The sequence below is a fragment of the Pelodiscus sinensis genome, chromosome 6, assembly GCF_052426305.1.
Source record: "Pelodiscus sinensis isolate ZL-2025 chromosome 6, ASM5242630v1, whole genome shotgun sequence".
Classification (NCBI taxonomy): Eukaryota; Metazoa; Chordata; order Testudines; family Trionychidae; genus Pelodiscus; species Pelodiscus sinensis.
This window is the reverse complement of record NC_143057.1, coordinates 106,480,383-106,501,520: the sequence shown is the minus strand read 5'-3', so window position 1 is coordinate 106,501,520 and position 21,138 is coordinate 106,480,383. Positions and strand designations below refer to the sequence as shown.

Genomic DNA, 21,138 nt, shown 5'->3' with positions numbered 1-21,138 from the left:
AATGATTAGGGGTTTGGAACAGGTCCCATATGGAGAGAGGCTAAAGAGACTGGGACTTTTCAGTTTGGAAAAGAGGAGACTGAGGGGGGATATGATAGAGGTATATAAAATCATGAGTGGTGTGGAGAGGGTGAATAAAGAAAAGTTATTCATTAGTTCCCATAATATAAGGACTAGAAGACACCGAGGGTGTGTCTAGACTACAAGACTCCGTTGATGGAGCCATGTAGATGAGGCAGGGCAACAAAGGGAAATGAAGCGGCAATTTAAATAATTGCCGCTTCTTTTAAATCAAAATGGCTGCCGCACTGTGCCGATCAGCTGTTTGTCGGCACAGCGCGGCAGTCTAGATGGGGATCTGCCGACCCCAGAACCCTTTGTTGTCAGATCCTGTAAGCCTTGTCGACGGAGCCATGTTGTCTAGACACACCCTGAAATTAATGAGTAGCAGGTTTTAAACTAATAATCATAGAATCATACAATACTAGGACAGGAAGGGACCTCAAGAGGTCATTGAGTCTAGTCCCCTGCCCTCATGACAGGACCAAATACTGTCTAGACCATCTCTGATAGACATTTATCTAACCTATTCTTAAATATCTCCAGAGATGGGGATTCCACAACCTCCCCGGGCAATTTATTCCAGTGTCTGACTACCCTGACAGTAATCAACTTTTTCCCAATGTCCAACCTAAACCTCTCTTGCTGCAGTTTAAGCCCATTGCTTCTTGTTCTATCTTCAGAGGCCAAGATGAACAAGTTTTCTCCCTCCTCCTTATGATACCCTTTTAGGCACCTGAAAACTGTTATCATGTCCCCCCTCAATCTTCTCTTTTCTAAACTAAACAAACTCCATTCTTTCAGCCTTCCTTCGTAGGTTATGTTCTCTAGCCCTTTAATCCATCTTGTTGCTCTTCTCTGGACCCTCTCCAATTTCTCCACATCTTTCCTGAAATGCGGTGCCCAGAACTGGACACAATACTCCAACTGAGGCCTAACCAGCGCAGAGAAGAGCAGAAGAATGACTTCGCATGTCTTGCTCACAACACCCCTGTTAATGCATCCCAGAATCATGTTTGCTTTCTTTGCAACAGCATCACACTGCTGACTCATATTCAACTTGTGGTCCACTATAATTCCTAGATCCCTTTCTGCCATACTCCTTTCCCACACAGTCGCTTCTCATTCTGTATGTATAAAACTGATTGTTCCTTCCTAAGTGGAGCACTTTGCATTTCTTTTTATTAAACTTCATCCTATTTACCTCAGACCATTTCTCCAATTTGTCCAGGTTATTTTGAATTATGATCGTATCCTCCAGATTAGTCGCAACACCTCCCAGCTTGGTATCATCTGCAAACTTAATAAGCGTACTTTCTATACCAATATCTAAATCGTTTATGAAGATATTGAATAGAGCCAGCCCCAAAACAGACTCCTGCAGAACCCCACAGCAGGATTGTGAACCAGTAATAACTACTCTCTGAGTACGGTTATCCAGCCAGTCAGTTATGCACCCACCTTATTGTAGCCCCATCTAAGTTGTATTCACCTAGTTTATTGATAAGAATATCATGCGAGACCGTATCAAACACCTTACTAAAGTCTAGGTATACCACATCCACCGCTTCTCTCTTATCCACAAGACTCATTATCCTATTAAAGAAAGCTATCAGATTGGTTTGACATGATTTGTTCTTTACAAATCTATGCTGGCTGTTCCCTATCACTTTGCCAGGTTCCAAGTGTTTACAGATGATTTCTTTAATCAAAATCATCATAAGCGAAAGTTCTTCAGGTAGTATCCCCGTAGGTGCTCCACTTCAGGTGTTGGGCCCCATCTGTTTGCGCTACTGTTCACACTGCTTCTGAGTGTGCGTGGGATCCAGCTTCCGCCAGTTCCTCCTAACCGTCCACAGCTGGTAGATAGAGCAAACGGTCTCTCCTTCTGTCAGAGAAAGAAAACTTGTTAATACCTTATAGTTAGCCATAATTCGTTAGTTAGTTAGAGTTAACGTTCGTTGTTCCAGTTTAAAAAAAAAATTTCTGTCAGAGATGCCAGGGTCCCCCAGTTTTAAGAAATGCACTCAGTCCCGTGACACAATGCCGGCGTCCGATGGACACTCTATGTGCATCAAATATCTGGGCGAGGGGCATATTCCCCCAAAATGCCCACACTGCTCATAATTAACGGCCCGTGCCAGGAGCGACCACGAAATGCGCTTGAAACTACTCCTGTTCATCAAGGATCTCCAGCCCCCTCAGCAGGCTGATGCGCCGCCGCTGGCAGTTCCACTGCGCGGTACAAAATCGCCCTCTCGCTCCTTTACTTTGTGTTGGAGCATTGGCAACAGAAAAAGAACTTTTGGTATGAGGGGATCCAGGCACGCAGAGCGGCAGAAGACAAGTCAGTGCACTTCAGAGCCTGGTCCTTCCCAACACAGGGAACCAGTTTCCGCGGCCGCATTCCTGAGAGCTGAGTCCGCCCTTGCTCCAGTTGAACACAAACCATAGATACCAGTTTCTGGACCTGTTCCAAAAGCACCGATATCGGTGCCTATATCAGCACGGACAACCACGGCACCGCCATTGCCAATGAGTGCCTCGGCACCATCAACATAGATGCTGGCAGCGATGGCACCATCTGCGCCACAACCGCCGGCACCAACTCTCCTGCCCGCGTCAGCGCCGATGGCACCGCCTGGTCTTACTGCACTGCCTTCTACTTCCATGACACCGGCGGCGCTGCCCTCTTCTACATCGGCGGCACTGTCAGCGAACGGACTCAGGGAGTGCCCCTCACATTGGGCAACTCCATCACCATCACCATCAGTACAGACTTGCAGCGATCCTCCACTCCATCCGCGCAGAGCATGTTGGTGCTGAGTATCTCTTGCCAAAGCGTAAGTCCGTCCCTGGTGCGTAGAAAGGCAACAGGAAAATCAAGGAGCATAAGAACGCCATCTCCTAGCCTGGGGCCACCGGACGTACTTACCCAACCACAGTCTCCAGCTTTGGTCTTCTCCATGCCATTACATCAAGAACCCCACATCACTACTGTCTCCCATCGGAGTTGTTTGCCATGGTATTCCAGATCACTTCATAGATACTCACGGTCACTGTCTCATGCTTCTCACTGATCTCGTTCTCCCAGATTGCTCACAAGATCATCTTACTCATACTTATTCACCACGATACTCTTCCAGGCATCAATTCCATGAGAGCTACCACTAGTGCCACTATCATCGCTTCTCATCGAGCCATTCCTCCTTCAGGTCCCAACGACATTATTACTCCCAATCTCACAGCGGATCCCGACTGCCAACACTGCCACCTGATCTGGCACGTCCATCTACGCCATTGGGAGATGTCCCTATCCCTCTGGCTCAACCAGAACCACCACAAGGGCCAGTTACGGGGCACTCCCAACCTCAAGCTGGTTCCCCAACAGATTTTTCTTCATCATCACCCAACGATGCCGTCTTCCCAGATGATTCCTCCCCTACTGATGACATCCGTCAGTTTCACGACCTTTTCAAGAGGGTGACAGATTCACAGGATTTACACCTTGCTAAAGTCCAGCAAAAACAGCATCACCTTCTCAAGAATTTGCACCCAGAACGCCAAAATGGCCTTACTCTTTGATGAGGCAATTTTAGAGATCACAGATGACATCTGGCAGACGGCCGCATCTGCACAGCCTACCCATAAGAAATCTGACAAAAAGTATTTCATCCCCCCCCCCCAAAGGGTCGGAATTCTTATTCACGCATCCTCAACCAAACTCACTAGTTGTCGATGCAGCCCAACAAAAAGCCAAAACACCCCAGCATAGGAATGTGGCCTCGGACAAAGACTTGACTTCTTCAGGAGAAAAGTTTTTTCTTCCGCTACCCTTCTCCTCAGGATGGCGAATTATGCGGCGCACCTATCGAACCACAGTTTCAATAACTATGCTCTAAAACACCTACCAGATGACACGCGCCAGATAATCAAATCAGTGATACAGGAGGGCTACATAGCCTCAACAACAGCCCTGCAAATTGTGCTGGATATTGCCAACGCAGCTGTACGCAGCACAGCGACATCAATCATTAAGAGGAGATCATTGTGGCTACAATTAGCCTCAGTCCCCAAGGACAACGTTAAAGACCCTAGGAACATATATGCCTCCGTATCGCTGCAGGCGTTACACGCCCTACTTTAAACAAAAACCTTTCTCCTACTCTGGTCCCAGGTACAGACAACAGGACCAACAACAACAGCAAAGAGGCAGACCCCGCCCTCAAAAACGCAGAGCACAGTCTAACAGGGGTCCTAACCCCGAGAACAACTGATAGCAGGTTTGATGGTCCGATCGAGGGACTGTGCGACGTCCCCCTCACGTACCCCCTGGAAGCACACAAACTTTTTCACCATTGCCTCAGATCTTTCCAGCGCAGATGGTCATCCATTACCACAGACGAATGGATACTAGAAATAATAGCATTAGGATATTCCATACCCCTCTTCTCTCTCCCCACTACCATACCCCCAACCCCGTCCCTTTTCAGGGACCCATCTCACGAGCTTCTAATGCAAGAAGTCGTGAGACTCATGGACATAGGGGCAGTAGAGACGGTGCCCGTCCAGTTTCAAGGCAAGGGTTTTAACTCCAGGTACTTTCTCACCGAAAAGAAGTCAGGGGGGATGGAGATACATTCTCGATTTCTTTCCTTAGATATCTGCGAGGTTGTGCAAAAGTTCAGAATGGAGACCCTTGTTTCCGTGCTCCCAGCGTTAACCACAGGGGATTGGTTCACTTCGCTCAATTTGCAGGACGCCTATTTTCACGTCACAATCCATCCAGCCCACAGACGTTCTCTCAGATTTGTCATAGGCACACAACATTTCCAATACAAAGTTCTTCTGTTCGGACTGTCCTCAGCACTGAGGGTCTTCTCCAAGACTGTCAGTGGTGGCTACATATCTTCTTCACCACAATGTAACGATCTTCCTGTATTTGGACAATTGCCTCATCAAGGCACAATCCTATGACTTGGGCCTTGTCCTCAATCTGCCAAAGTCGTCGCTCACACTTCTAAAATCACTCGTGTTCATTGGGGCACGGTTAGACTCTATAATGGCCAAGGCCTATCTGCTTATAGAGCGATTCCATAGGATACAGAGCCTTACTCAAACTCTTACTATCAGGCTGAAGATCCCGATAATTGCCTGGCTTCAATTGTTGGGACACATGGCCTCCACGACTTACGTGGTACGACATGCAAGGCTACGTCTCGGGCCCTTGTAGCACTGGCTGGCCTCGGTATACCGTCCAGGCAACCAGGACACCCGCAGACTTGTCCAGGTTCCCCTGGCAGTCAAGCAATCACTTGCATGGTAGATGTTACCCGACAATTTACTCTCCGGAGTCCCTTTCTACCATCCTCAGCCAACCATTCAGGTCACATTGGATGTGTCTCTCATAGGCTGGGGAGCTCATTGCAAGGGCGAATTTGCTCAAGGCCAATGGAGCACACAGGAATCCTTCCAGCACATCAACCTACTGGAGCTCCAGGCAGTATTCAATGCCTGCAAAGCCTTCCTCCCATGAATTTGAGGACAAACAACTCAAATACTTACCAACAATACTACCACGATGTACTATATCATCTTCCGGGGGGAACGTGCTCCAGATCTCTGTGTGGAGGCCACAAGCCTGTGGAACAGGTATATAATCCACAATATCACCATCATCAGCATATATCTTCCAGGCAAGCAGAATACACTTGCAGATGCACTGAGCAGACATGTCTTTCCCCAACACAAGTGGGAAATTGACCAGAAACTATTCCAACATATGTTCCGAAGGTGGGGACACCCAACCATAGACCTCTTTGCAACACATCGGAACAAGAAATGTCCACAATATTTTTCCAGAGAGGGCCTGGGACCAGGATCACTCAGGGACGCATACCTTTGGAACTGGAGTCATCACCTTCTCTTTGTTTTTCCTCCAATTCCGCTTATATCAAGAGTGATCAAGAAGATTACCCTCGATCAAGCTACAGTGATACTTATAGCACTGTTTTGGTCCAGACAAATGTGGCTTCCTATGCTGCTACAAATGTCAACACAAGCCCCATATCAGCTACCAAAACAACCCAACCTACTCACACAGCCAGGTTTCTCGATACCACAGGCACAGATTGACAGGTGGCACCTCCCAGCATGGTTCCTAGATGGTTCCATGGCACAGAAGTCCTCTGCTCTCAAGAGGTCAAGCACATCCTGCTGTATAGCAGGCGGGAATCCACCCACAGACTTACCTTTACAAATGGTGTCGATTCCACGCCTGCTGTGTAGACAACCATTGTGACGCAGAGTCCATCCCGATCCACCGCATCTTGGACTACGCACTGCACTTACATCACACGGGACTGGCAATCTCCTCGATTAAAGTCCATCTCTCAGCAATCTCTGCGCTTAGACAACCAACAGATGCATTGTCAATAATGTCTCACCCACTCGTGAAACGTTTTCTTAAAGGACTGGAAAATTTACACCCCCCACGCAGGACACTTCCTGCATTTTGGGACTTGGAACTCGTTCTCGATACCCTTAGTTATCCACCCTTCGTACTTTCTGATTCCTGTGACATAAAGTTGCTTACCGCGAAACTGGCCTTTCTCTTGGCCATAAGTTTGGCCCGAAGGGTAGGAGAACTAGCGGCACTTTCTGCCAACCCCCCATACACACTATTTACTAACACGGGAGTAATCCTTCAGCCTCGCCTGTCATTTTTACCTAAAGTGAACTCAGAGTTCCATATTAATGAGCCAATCTCACTCCCCACATTCTGCCTCAAGCCACACCCCTCGCCTCGTGAGGCCCGCTTGCACACACTTGATGTCTACAGAGTGTTGGCTTTTTACTTAGAAAGGACTCATCCATTCCAACAGTTGTCACGTCCTGAAGAGCATCACGATGCAGGACATTCGTCGTACAGCCACGTGGTCATCAGATATGACATTTGCTAAGCATTACACTATCGATGCAATCGCTTGAGATTCAGCGTTAGCCTCCGTTGTACTATCCATAGCAAAGAAACAGTAACTCCAATCCCACCTCCATACGCACAGCTGCTGCTCTGTATTCACCTGAAGTGGAGCACCCACAGGGACACTACCCGAAGAAGAAGAGGAAGTTACTCACCCTGTGCAGTAATGACATTTCTTCGAGGTGTGTGTCCCCGTAGGTGTTCTATGACCTGCCCTCCTCCCCTCTTTGGAGTTTCCTCTTGTGTTTTTAAGGAGTGATCCGATTAGGAGGAACTGGATCCCATGCACACTCAGAAGCAGCGCGAACCGCATGTGCCCCGTGTGTGTGTGGGCCAGCCGAACCACGGCTAACAGCTCTCAGACCTGCGGTGCCGGGACAGAGCCCGACATCTGAAGTGGAGCGCCTATGGGGGGGACACACCTCGAAGAAACATCGTTACTGCACAGAGTGAGTAACTTCTTCCTCTTCTTCACACAGTGCATAGTCAACCTGTGGAACTCCTTGCCAGAGGAGGCTGTGAAGGCTAGAACTATAACAGAATTTAAAGAGAAGCTAGGTAAATTCGTGGAGGTTAGGTCCATAAAAGGCTATTAGCTGGGGGTAGGAATGGTGTCCCTGGCCTCTGTTTGTCAGAGGCTGGAGATGGATGGCAGGAGACAAATCGCTTGATCAGTGTCTTCAGTCCACCCCTTCCAAGGCACTTGGCACTGGTTACTGGGCTAGATGGACCTTTGGTCTGACCCAGTACGGCCATTCTTATGTTCTGATCATCAATATACTTATACCATTCCTTCTACACAAAAAATCAGCATTGTAGCCACCATCAGATGCACCATCATCACGAGTGGTCACCATCCTCGTATCTCCCAGGGCACTCAGGCAGGGACACAAGTTTTATAATACATTGTAATGATACAATAGTGCCTACTGCATATTCAATAGGGTTTTCATCCCCTTTTCTGTATTTTGTGACAGGATCAGAACAGAAGGCTATAAAAAAGTAGTGGAGGGGACTCATAAGCCTCAGACTGAGGGAGATCCCTGCTGTGATGGTGAGTTGGGGTTCCCCCATATCCTGCAGCCCCATAGCAGCAAGAACAGACTCCGCCAGCCAGTAGAATAGAGAGGGTTTATTGCTTTTCCAGGATACAGCACAGATGAGATGTGGTTACAGGAGTCAGGACCAGGATGCCTCAGACCCCTTGGTTAGGGGTCCATTGCCCCCCCAAGACCTTCACCCCTCAGCTTCGGCTGTTTCCTTCATGTTTCCCAGCCAGCAACTCCCTGGCTCCCAGACCCTGCCCCCAAACCAGGTGTTTGTCTCCTCCTCCCTCCCTTTGTCTCTCCCCTGGGGAAAGAGCCTTGTTATCTGGTCAGGCTGGACCTAAGTGTCTGGGCTAATACACATGTGGATGAGTCAGTAGGAATCACACATCACAATGCAGGGGGACACGGGGTTACAGACAGCACCCCCACTATGTCACACTGCTCCCAGAGTAACAGAGAGGGGCTGGTTTAGAACCAGCAGAGGCAATCATGGGTAATGGAACACCTGTGGCTAATTGGCTAGGCCTGAAGAGTCAGGCCAGCCTAGGCCAATTAGGACACCTGGGGGTAATTAAGAAAACCAGTTCAGACTGGCTAAAAAAGTAGCAGCCCTGCAGTGGGAGGGTGAGTGCAGCTAGGGTGAAGGAGGAGAGTACCACAGGGAGTAGGAGGAAAGGAGGTCATAACTGGGAGGATGAAGTGAATAGAAAGAAGGTGTAGCCCAGTGGTCTTGGAGCTGTATTCTAGTAGGTGCCAGGGGTTCACACAAGCAGCTACTATCACAGGGCTCTGGGCTGGAACCCAGAGTAGACCATGGGCCTGGTTTACTCCCAACACCCACTTCTCCATTTCCACTCAGGGAAAAGGACTGTGGAGTTTATTCTCCATTTTACCATACACTGGCCAATGATGAAAAGAGCTCAACAAACAGCAAATTAAAGCCCTAGGCATGGTGCCTAAGATTGTGGGCTGCTGTGAGCCTCTGAGGCAAGCAAATCCACCAGGAAGCACAGGACCCATTGAGTTTTTGTAGGAGCTTTGTCACAATTTCTATTTTCTTGTCCTCCGAATCTTGGATTTCCTTTCTCCCCTCAAGCTTAGTAGCATGCACATCTATTAGTTACAGTGATATTCTTGTAGTCCAATATCTACTGATGTCCCTAACTTTAAAATGTCGTAACACATTGGCAATTTAGTCATTACGATATTCTATCTTGTGATATCTTATGATTTAAAGTATGCTAAAGCTTTTGGAGCTCAGGCCTTGTTTAGTTAAACTTGTCTTTCTGACCATATAGGCGCAAGCATCTGGCAAAGTGGGTTGTTGCCCATGAAAGTTTATGCCCAAATAAATCTGTTAGTCTTCAAGGTGCTACAGGGCTCTTCATTGTTTCTGTGGATACAGACTAACACATCTACACCCTCTGGTACAGTACTGCATTAACTTATACCTATGCTTTAACATAAAAAATACTTGTAGGCTACATATGGTTTCTGGAAAAATTTTCACAGTAATCCATTGTGAAATTACCAATAGTCCATGTCCAAGGAACTCTAAATGGAAACAGTGATTAGTCCAGTAATTGAAATGAATAACAAGCCTCGCAACAACATACATGAACAACTAACTTACCCATTTTTATCAGAGAAATGAATAGTCTTCTAGGTGATGGTACAAATCTCTTCTTAAAAGCCACCTCCTTTCCTTCCAGAAGGCAGAAGACTCTTCCTCAGACACGTGCTTCAAGACTAGCCAAACAAATTCACCAGGAAATCAGTGCTTTAGGAGCTTCTTTGCCATTTCATGCTATTTTTAACAAAGTACTCCAGTCGTGCTAAGGGAGTGCAGGATCCTTCCCTTCTCATTCTCCAGGTTGGAGCTGATAGAGAGACCTCATGACTGATGTACAGTTGGAATGCAGATTGAGTCCCACATTTAGGAGTTCCTGCCACATCGCCCTTCCTCAGTGATACAGACTCCTTATGGACTGCTGTGCTGTCAGGGAGGGAAATTGGTCTCTTGTTTATCTAGCTGAAGAAGACAAGCTGAGGTCTTCTACATTCTTTCTTTAGTTCCTAGAGACACTTGAATCAAGGACAGTGGAGTGAATAGCCCATTTAACTCCATAGAATGATAGAACCATAGAGCTGGAAGAGACCTCAGAAGGGCATCAAGTCCAGCCCCCTGCTCTAGGCAGGACCAATCCCAACTAAATCAACTCAGTCAGGGCTTTGTGAAGCCAAGACTTAAACACCTCTAGGGATGGAGACTTTCCTAGGTAACCCATTCCAGTGCTTCACCACTCTCCTAGTGAAATAGTTTTTCCTAATATCCAGCCTGGACCTCTCCCACCACAACTTGAGACCATTGCTCCTTGTTCTGCCATCTGTCACTACTATGAACAGCCTTTCTCCATCCTCTTTGGAACCTCCCTTCAGGAAGTTGAAGGCTGCTATCAAATCCCCCCTCACTCTTCGCTTCTGCAGACTAAACAGACCCAAGTCCCTCAGCCTCTCCTCATAGGTCATATGCTCCAGCCCCCTAATCATTTTGGTTGCCCTCCACTGGACCCTCTCCAATGCGTCCACATCCTTTTTGTAGTGGGGGGGCAGAGAACTGGACACAATACTCCAGATGTGGCCTCACCAGAGCCGAATAAAGGGCAATATCTGAATCTGCTGGCAATGCTCCTCCTAATGCAACCTAATATGCCATTAGCCTTCTTGGCTACAAGGGCACACTGTTGACTCATATCCAGCTTCTCATCCCCTGTAACCCCCAGGTCCTTTTCTGCAGAACTACTACTTAGCTGGTTGGTCACCAGCCTGTAACAATGCTTGGGATTCTTCCGTCCCGGTGCAGGACTCTGCACTTGTCCTTGTTGAACCTCATCAGATTTCTTGTGGCCCAATCCTCCAATTTGTCTGTGTCACTCTGGACCCTATCTCTGCCCTCCAGTGTGTCTACCTCTCCCCCTAGCTTAGTGGGATTGGAGATTCCCATCTCAATCCAATGTTTAGGTAAGAAATGCAATTTTCTTTGGAACATATGTTGTGCTGTACTGCTAGGAACTTTACAAGTACAATAAACGATTAAGATAGGAATTAGAATTGAATAGAAAGATGCTTCAAATACCTTTTTTCACATGCCTCTTTTCACATAATGCTTCCAAACCAGAGCACATGGATTCAAGATTCATCACTAACTGCTGGATACTTTCTCATTTAAGGCACACTAACCACTCCCAGAATTGTAGTTAAGCTAAAGCCTCAACTTTTTAAAAACTTTGGAAGAAGAATGGATTTGGAAATTCCAAAATGTTTAGCAAAAAGAGAACGGGGAGGTTGAGAGTGGTGGGCAAGAGTGTGACTGGGAATAAGGTCGCTTTTTCTACATTGTTTTCAGGTTCTAATATTATAAGCTATAGACTGACATAGAGCTCACCTTGACAGTTCTGCAAGACCACATGCCTCCCCTAATCTGTGGGACCTTCATTTAAAGAAATTCTATTCCTTGCCTTTTTGCTTTCAAGAAAGCTTTGACAATATTAACTGATATGAACCAGCCACTAGTGTTCAAAGCCCACCACTTCTAAGGAAAATATCAGATATTCCAAAATCAACCAGCACTAGCCTTTTGGTCCTGTGTATAAACATGCAATAGCCATAGGTGGTCTGAGTTTTTGCAAATTTGCAGATTAGATCAGTAAGGTACAATTTTGATCAAACTACTTTAATGATAAGTCACAAGTTCTCTACCAGCTGCTGTCCCAGGCTGAGCCATTTCCTTTGCGGCATGCTGTAGGTGAAATCGAGTAATCCCTACTCTGTGTTTCCCTCAAAGCACAGACCAACATTTTCAAACCTGCATGCCATTGAATTCAGTGGTAGCTGTGAATGCTTAATACCTCTGAAATCATGGCATGTACTTAGGGGTTTGATTATACATTGGGTGACTAAACATACTTGAGTTTGAAAATGTTGGCCTTAGCCTCTCTGTCCTCACTTAGTTCCCACATCAGTGAATTGGAAATCATAGCTGTGTCACTGAAGAGGTGGGGTCTGTGATAATTTAGTAATTGTTTGTTTGTGCTATCCAAGTCCTAAAACTCTTAGAATGCACACACCTATTGCATTATATGTAAATTCTATAATAATACTTCCACTTTAGATATATATTTAAGCCAGGATTTTCAAAACTGTGAGCCTAAAATTAGGCTCCTAAGTCTATATATAGGTACCAAAGTAAGTGATCTAATAGGACTTCCTATGTCTTCAGCACTTTTGATTTTTCACTTATGTAGGTACGTACAAAAATCAGAGGCTAATTTTAGGGGATCTATTTTTTTTAAAAAATCTTGGTTTTTATGATTTTCATCTTATAGTTGTTTCTGCTCCCTTCCCCCATTCTAATGATTCTATATTTTTTCCAGTTTTCATAGGTCTACAACTTAATTTTGTGTGTGTGTGTGGTCTCTTTAGCACTGTACCAATTGCTTCCCTTCTTTGTGCTTTTGTTTAGGTACTTTGAGAGGGTGTGTGTGTGTTAAACAGCTCATGCAACTTGTTCATGATCATGAAATAATTCAACAAACTATTTCCAACTGACCAACCTAGAGAGAGGTCTGAACAAGGCTTCTGAATGTTGCTGTCTGTTTTTGTGTTCTGTATAATAAATGCAGAATCAGGAGCTGCATAAATGTGTCTCAGGTTATTCTAAGCTGATATACCAGATTCTTACAGGCATGGCCACTGCTGTAATTGGAGAAGCAAACAAAGTTTTTGAAGCACTTTCTGTGATATGCACATCATGTTGCTGTGCTTCAGAAACCGTCTATGAATGCAGTATCAAATATTGAGAGTCAGGGCTATATGAGACTATGTTATCCCCAGTTTCTCCATTTCTTCAATGGTGCAGGGAGCTGTGCTTCATGTTGGGAGAGCATTTTCTTGTTTGCTTTTTCCATCAAGAGATTACTTACTAGTAGTATTTTGAGAGTGTTACTTCTCTTTTCCAGGAACCCTTTCTAAAGGGTTGTCATAAAATATTGTATATTTTCATGCCCTCAGCTCACCAACCTGATATTTTGGATTGGAAGCAATCACTACGAATCCCATGTCACCCTTTGCATCTCCACCGTCCCTGTATGCTGCTAAGGATACTTGTAATCAGAAAGCTAGAAGGCTACCTCATGTGTCAAGGAATGTATGTGTGTCAATACACGAGTTCAGGCTAGCAGATTTTGTGTGATCCAGTCCTGCAGTAGCTTTGAGCTCCCCCATGTTGTCTTGATGAGGCTTGGGTAGAAGATTGGAAGGTGAATCAATTGATTAATTTGAAATGGGGAGGTTACCTTAGGGATGAATTTTAGATGGGGCCAGAAAAAATAGCGTGTGTGGGGTGTGTGTCATCAGACCATCTATCTTATTCTCCAGGCCAAGGTAATTGCTATCAGGAAGGCTGTTTTCACTGATAGATACAACAGCAAACAAGTGACCATGGCTTAGGAGGCAGGATTAGGTCTCATGTAGGAATAGACAGTCAAAGTTGAGAGAAGAGGTTAACTATATCCTTGAGGAATCTCATAGTGGTTGAGTGTGACAGCACAGAATAGCCTTCTACAGGTTGATATAAAGCTGTTACTGCTGCTTTCTGGACCTGGAGAGATTAGGGTCAATACATAGTCCATGACATGCAGAAAAGTCACAGATATTGCAGAGATTTATTGGGGTATACATCAGATCTGAAACCTGGACTGTTTCTGTTTTAAGTATGTCCTGTCAAGGACTTTCTACCATGTAATAGAACCTCTTCTATCTCTCTTGAGCAGAGGTTTTCTAAAGAAAACCAGGAATTATAACTTGAGGCAGAGAATCAAGCTGGGATGTAGGAGACGATATCTGTTCCTTGAGAGGTGTGGAATGGTTGGGTGAAGGATTAAGGGGCATGTTGCAAGCCGTAGCAGGTAAGGGTATTAAGTTTGTCTTGGCCAAGTAAGAGTAATCAGAATGATGTGAGCTCTGTTCCTTTTTACTTTCAGCAGGCCCTTCAGTAGTAAAGTAAATGAGGGAAAGGCCAAGAGAAGGATCTTGTCTCAGGAGAGGAGAAAACTTTACCCAGGGAGAGCTATCCCATCCCCACTCTGGTAGTGAGGACATTTCTTGTTCAGGTGAGTGCAAGAATGATGGGGGGTGGGGGGGAGCATACTATCCACGGACCTGAACAGGTTGTGAAATACTCGTGATCTTGTGGGAATTTGTGACTGAAACTGTCTGCTATTGAGTTTTGTGCACAGGGAGGTAAGTCATAGACAATATAACATTGTGGGAGTTGAACCAATTAGCCTCATTGCTTTTGCACGTGGAGAAGGTGACCTGGCTTCTCCTTGCTGACTGATATAGTACATACAGGCTACATTGTCTGTTAGGGTCTGCGTGTGTGATCCTGTGCCCAGAGGGAGAAAATGGGTGCAGGTGTTCCTGCCTGCTCTGAGCTGGAGGAGATTAATGTGAAGTGGTATCTCCATGGGTGGTGATATGAGACCATTTAGATGCACACCCCACCCTTTGAGTGAAGTGTCAGTGGCGAGGAGCAACAACAGGACCGTTTGTGAAAAAGAGGTCCCCTTGCAAATGGTGCCTGTCTGGTGGATGGTGACAGGAATCTGTCCAGCCTGGCCTTGTTTGCTCTTTAAAGCCAGCTGACCCACATTTGGAGACATTGCATGTGAAGCCTGGCATGTGGTCTTCCACCATGCCTGCTCCCATATGCCCTGCAGATTGGAGGCAGAGCCTGGCTGATATCTGTGGGCTGCTTTGAAGAGTGTCTGTGTGTGCCTATGTACAGGAACCTGTGTTGAGGCAAGAGGACTTTGGCCTGTAACGAGTCAAAGTTGGCCCCTCTGAATTCCAGAAATGGCACTGTGTGTAGCTTGACTTTTGGGTATTGATCTCTAGGTCCAGATCTGTAAGCACGTGCATTGTAGCTTCAGTGACTTGGTGAGTCTTTTGAAGACATCTGGCTCTGAGGAGACTACCATGTGGGGAGGGGTAGATCATTATCCCTTGGGAACGCGAATGAGTGGCCAGCACTGAGAGAACTTTGTAAAATGCTCTCATGGATGGCGATAGCCTGAAGGGGAGCTCTCTGCAGTGGTAGTGGCTGTACCCTAGAATGAATCTGAGAAATCTGTTTGTGGTGGGGTTGAGATGAAAATAGGCATTCTGCAGGTCAAGGGCTACCAAACTGTCTGGTCCAAAGTGGAATGATAAGGTGACTGATTTGAATTTTTGAGTTTTGATAAACTTTTTGGGAGCTCTGAGTCCTAGTATGTCTCCAACCTCCTTTCCTTTTGTGCAGGGGTGGCGAATCTCAGGACCAGCAGCTGGGTGCAGCCCCCAGCTTGCCTGGATCCAGCCCTTGTGACTCAGGGAGCCGGTGCCTACTGCGGGACTGGAGCACACAGAACTGCTAGCCTGCAGGGTTCTCTCTAAACTGTGCACTTGCGCAGGTGTGCGGAAAAGATTTCCACCCTGACCACCTCCTATGCAGAGCCGTGGGCCAGGGCTGGAGGCTGGAGGAACTGTGAGGTGGGTAGCAGGAGGCTGCTTTGGTGGCTGGAGTCAGAAGAGCCATGAGCTGGGCGGCAGGAGGCTGCTGTGGCGGCCCGGTCCAGAGAAGCCACGTGGCGGGTGGCAGGATGCTGCTCTGGCAACTGGGGCTGGAGCTGCCACATGCCTCCCCTAATCTGTGGGACCTTCATTTAAGGGCAGGGACTGGGGTCAGTAGATTGCAAGGCTGGACACAACTATAGGGTGTGTGGGGGTGTAGCAGTTAGACAGTACCAGCTGTCTGTGTGTGGTCCTGACGGGAGCATAGGCATGGGGCATGCACAGAGTGTGTTGGGACATGGGCCAGCAAGCTGGGTGATTTTTTCAGGTTGGGGATGGGCACCATGTTAATTATCCATTATTTAAAATTAAATGTATATATAATTTTGTTAGTGGTTACTGGTAACTAGTGGTTGCTTCTCACTCGTGTGCAGCCCCAGATAGATTTTTCTTTCAAAAAAGGTTTCCCACACCTGCTTTTGGGTATTACAAAATAACAAGAGTAGGATCCCTTCCTTCATAAATGCTAGTGTTGATTCTATGACTCCCTCACTGTAAGGGGCCATCCATCTGTTGTATCTCTTGTCATAGTAAACCCTTGTGCAAAAGGGCCCCCATCTGCAAAGTTCTCCTTAAGGCACAGCAATACAGAACTTCTCTGATCCTGGTGGGGCCAGTCTGGCCCTGCCAGTATTGGTTCACGAAGCTGCTGGATGTCTTAGTGGAGGAGCATACAACTCTTCACATGTTCCCAGACCTAATTACCCAGGACCATGAACAGTTATGTCACCCCAACCTGCAATCCTTCCACCTAATGGCCTTGGGGAAGCTCCATGGTTGACACGGGGGAAGCAACAAGATTTGGAATAAGTGCAGGTGGTGCTCTTGGATGGTAGGAAACCTTCCACTAGAGCCATTTACCTGGTTTAGTGTACACATTTTTCAGTTTGGTCCTTCTCTAAGGGCATAGCCATGCTGGAGGCCGTGGTCCCATTCATACTGGAGTACTTGTTAGATCTAAGAACACAGGGATTATCTGTATCCTCAGTCTGGATCCATCTAGCGGCTGTCTACTTTTCACCCTGGTATCCAAGGCAAGACAGTTTTTGCAAACCCGATGGTACATAGTTTCCTGAAGAGCCTAGATAGGTTTCACCCACAGGTGTGTCAGCCTCTTCCACCCTGAGACTCTAACCTGGTCCTCACAAGACTCATGGGGCCACCTTTTAAGCCTTTAATGACTTGCTCTTTGTTGCCGTTGTCACAGAAAATAACATTCTTGGTGGCTATTACGTTAGCTAGACGGGTGTCAGAAATCAATCTCAGAGCCCTCTTCCTCTTTAAAGAGAAGTTCAAACTATGCCTACATACAGCATTTTTTACCTAAGGTGGTGTCCCAATTTCATATAAATCAAGCTATCTTCCTCCCTGTTTTATTTCCTAAACCACATCCTAATAATAAAGAATGAGTGCTCCACACCCTGGATGTGTGACATGCTTTGGAGTTTCATTTAGAGAGAACACAATCATCTCCATAGCAGATAGGATTACGGGTCTGCCAATCTCCACCTGGCAGATATTTGTGGATCACAGCCTGCATCAGGACCTGTTATGACCTCACTAAAGTGCCAGTGCCAGCTATCATGGCCCACTCCAGTAGAGCCCAGGCCTCTTCGGCAGCCTTTGTGGCACAGGTACCCATCATGGATATATGCAGGACAGCAACTTGGTCTTTACCAACCACTCTCCCATCTCCCAGCATGCTAGGGATGATGCAGCATTCAGGAGACCTGAGTTGCAGTATATTTCCAATTAGTCTCTGATCCCATCTCTTTTAGTACAGCTTGGGATTCACCTAAATGGAATGGACATGAACAATCACTCAAAGAAGAAAAAATGGTTACCTGCCTTTCATAACTGTTCTCTGAGATGCGTTGACAGTGTGCTTTCCAAATCCTGCCCATTTCCCCTTCACTGTAGAGTTCTGGCAAGAAGGAACTGAGGGGATGGAGTGCAGCAAGGATATATATGCACCGCCATGGAGGTGCTACTCTAGGGGACCCAGTAGGTGTTGCTGAGGGAAAAAAACTCCCAACAATCGTGCACTCAGTGCGATGGACATGAGCAACAATCTCAAAGAACAACAGTAATGAAAGTTAGGTAACTTTTCTGTTTCTCAGCAAACTAAAGTAACAAAAGAAGGACAAAGGCTGGATTGGAGTGAATTTGTTCTGAGTTTTTGTGGGTGGGGACCTGGCCCAAGCATGACATCTTAAAGACATAGTATATAGGAAAAGGCAGAGAAAGCATAGAAAAGAAGTGTGGAGTGGACTGGAAAGCAAAAGGGAAAATATTATTCAGCATGCACACAGTTTCGTACATAACTCCCTTGCTCTTGCCACAGAAAAACTGTCATGGCTTCTGGGCATAAGAGAGACCGTATCCAGGAATATTTTGAAGAAGGAAATTCATTTGCTGTGCAAAAAAGGAAAACCATGTCAAGTACAAGCAGTGCAAAAAGATGCAGTACTTACTTACAGGAATGGAACATTACGAGAACTAATTATAGAAGCTGTGGGACACTGGATATTTGGTATTCTGAGGATTTATCTGTTAGAGTTAATAAAATTTTGAAAATTAAAAAAGTGTAAGGACAGTGTAATGGATGGAAGTAGTGATGACCAGCACCCAGTGATGAAGCTCAGGTAGCTAGCAGAGTTGTTGGCTAGGGAGCCCGGAGAACCAAACAAGGTAAGAGTTGATTTAGATATAGGTTCTCTACCTGCTTTCTTTGTGTGGGAGAGAGAAACCAGGAGTTGAGAGAGAGAGGATGATTTAAACCCTGGCAGGACTATTATGTCTCCAAGGAATTCATGGTCTGCGAGTGGACTCAACAAAGAGAGTATTGGAAGTAAGGAGAAGTGAATCTAGTCACGTTCAGGTAATTTTTCTTTATTTTGTGGTTTGCTTTGAACTGCTCTGTGTGATTCCACGCCTCCCCTCCCTATTTACTACTTTGCATTGTCCTCAGAGATTTTTCTGTTTAATTTGTTTTCCTTAATTGCTCTGTAAAACATCTAGCAATCAAGTAATGGTTTCTGATGTTGTGTGGTTTTTTTGTTTGTTTTTTTGGTAAGGTGATAATTTGATTTTTGTGTCCTGGAAAGTCTGTATTTGCATGTCTCTGATTGAGGGGGTCAGTTGCCAGAGACTGCAGCTTGTTTTTCTCTCTCCTTTTTTCGAGCTTTTTTTGGGCAAAAGAGCTTAGGGTACCCCTGGGGGTGATTTCAAGTGTTCATCCCTTGGTTTTCAGGGATCAAAAAGCACTTGATGGTGGCAGCGATTTCCCCCAAAATGTGTGATTATGATTCTGGGGAGAAGTTTTTTGTAACTAGTGCCTGTAGAGGCAAAGTTCTGAAGCTGTTTTGCAGGCCCTTACCTTCTGCACTCAAAGTACCAGAGTGGGGAACAGCCCTGACAGTCACCGGGTGGCCACTAAGGCGACAACTGGAATTGCAAATGTGAAACATTTTATTAAACAATCTTAAATGTTACATAAATAAGTGCTATTTTGTGTGATTTAGTTCATACCATTTCTAATGTATTGCTGCTGCATTTGCGGCTTGATACAGGGAGTGAGTATTAGATCCTATTTCCTAAATTAATTAAATCGAGTTATGTAAAAAAAAATTACACGATGTATATCCTCTTAGATATTGTAAAATGCTGCACTGAATTGTAAATTATCGTGTTTTAGTAATCAAATTGGCACAATTTTTAAAGAAATCTATGTAGTATCTTGATTTAAATCAATTATTTTTTCTTGGTGATTTAGATCAATTCACCCTGGGAGCAGGTGGTTTGCATTAGGGATTTCCCCTTTATTTGTGGCTTCTGCTGGCATTGAGATTAGTACGAAGATGTCCGTGGTCTATGCTGGGATTGGGGACTAAATAGTCTCTTTTGTCCTAGTGTATACTTACCCAATGACCAGAGGATAGCTTGGAGTCCTTCACAGTGGAAGGGAGGCTTCAGGTCATCACAACAGAGAACTTTATGACCTTGAGAGAGAGTCCTCAACTGTGTGGTGAATTGTACCTTTCTGGAAACCTAACAAGTGGAGTCATGACACTTGTCACATCACCACAGCCATGGAGATGGACCTAGCTGCCATGTTGAGGTCAGATTACAATTATGTCTTTGCCACTAATTGACTCTCCTGTTTAATTATCTTACATTGGTCACATGCTTAAATGCTTCTTGCATCTTACCAATAGAGTAATTCATCTAATCATATGTTGCCACAAGGGTCTGGTATGTGGTGATACAAAATTGTAGATGGTTTAAGAAGTTCTACTGAAAATATCAAGACACCTCTCATCCCTAAGAGAATGGCTCTTGACTGAGGGAGTTAATAGCATCCACCATGATGGAGTTGGGTGGCACGTGGGAGAACAGAAATTCAGATTCCTTAGCAAGGACACAGAATTTTTGTCCATCCACTTGTAGTTTAGCACCAATTCTGGGGTTTGCCATGTGGTCTTATAGCTGGCTCTAAAATTGCCTCATTAATTGGGAGGGAAGGCTAGAGAATGTCAGGGAGCCCATGGTAGGTGTCCTTGACTTCCTCCAATGTTAACTAGAGAACATCTGCTACTCTCTTCACCAGTTTGTGGAAAAGACTAAAGTCTGACAGAGATGGTGAAGGCATGATAGTTTCATCTGGAGACGAGGAGGATATGGTCCTCAGAGTCACTTCCTCCTTGGTACCTGCTTCCTGTTCCTCTGTCTTGAGGAGGTTCTTAAGCTCTGGCTGTTGCAGCTGAGGGGGAGGGGGATGTCCTGATGGCTCTTAGCTGTGGCTTGAAGATCAAGAGACATGCTACCCAAGGGTCCTAATATGACCATGACATTGCTAGTGGCATAAAGCCAGGTGGTGGCATCAGGGGTTCCCATACCAACATGGTGGTGGTGGAGTTATCTGCAGGTATATTCTTGGACTTTCTTGGTCATGAATACTACATGAGGAGGCCTGCAAACAGAACAGCCACCAAGTAAACCTCCCATTGATTCCTATTGGGTGACCTGGCCAAATGTGGAAAACATTTCTGCCCCATCCCCTGGGATTGACGTGGTGCTCTGACAGTCCCAGGGATTACCAGGTGCCCCAGTTGGACTGCAAAAAATTTTTGCCCAGAGGGGCATGGCCTGGCATCAGGGATACTTTCAATGCAGATTTCTCAGTATTGAAAGGTGACAAGTCCAGTGCTTCCGGCAGGTGGAGGTCTCTGGAATGCTGAGATTCCATTTGTCCCAGCATTGATAGTGGTTTTGGGAGGGGGTAGGGATCTTGGTTGCTCTTGTACTGAATGAGCTTTCACTGGTAGTACCAATAATGTGGAGTTGGGTAACAGGAGCATCTTCTCCTGGTCTTTG

General features: G+C 45.9%; 1 long non-coding RNA gene across 1 annotated transcript in view; it reads left to right on the top strand.

Annotated features, from left to right (window-relative positions):
• Positions 1–3,951: 3,951 nt before the first annotated feature.
• LOC102459771 (uncharacterized) overlaps positions 3,952–21,138 on the top strand; it is a 28,318-nt gene continuing 11,131 nt past the window's right edge. Inside the window, exon 1 of the long non-coding RNA XR_001369343.3 lies at positions 3,952–19,882. This is a non-coding gene — a long non-coding RNA (uncharacterized LOC102459771). The remainder of the gene's footprint in view (positions 19,883–21,138) is intronic.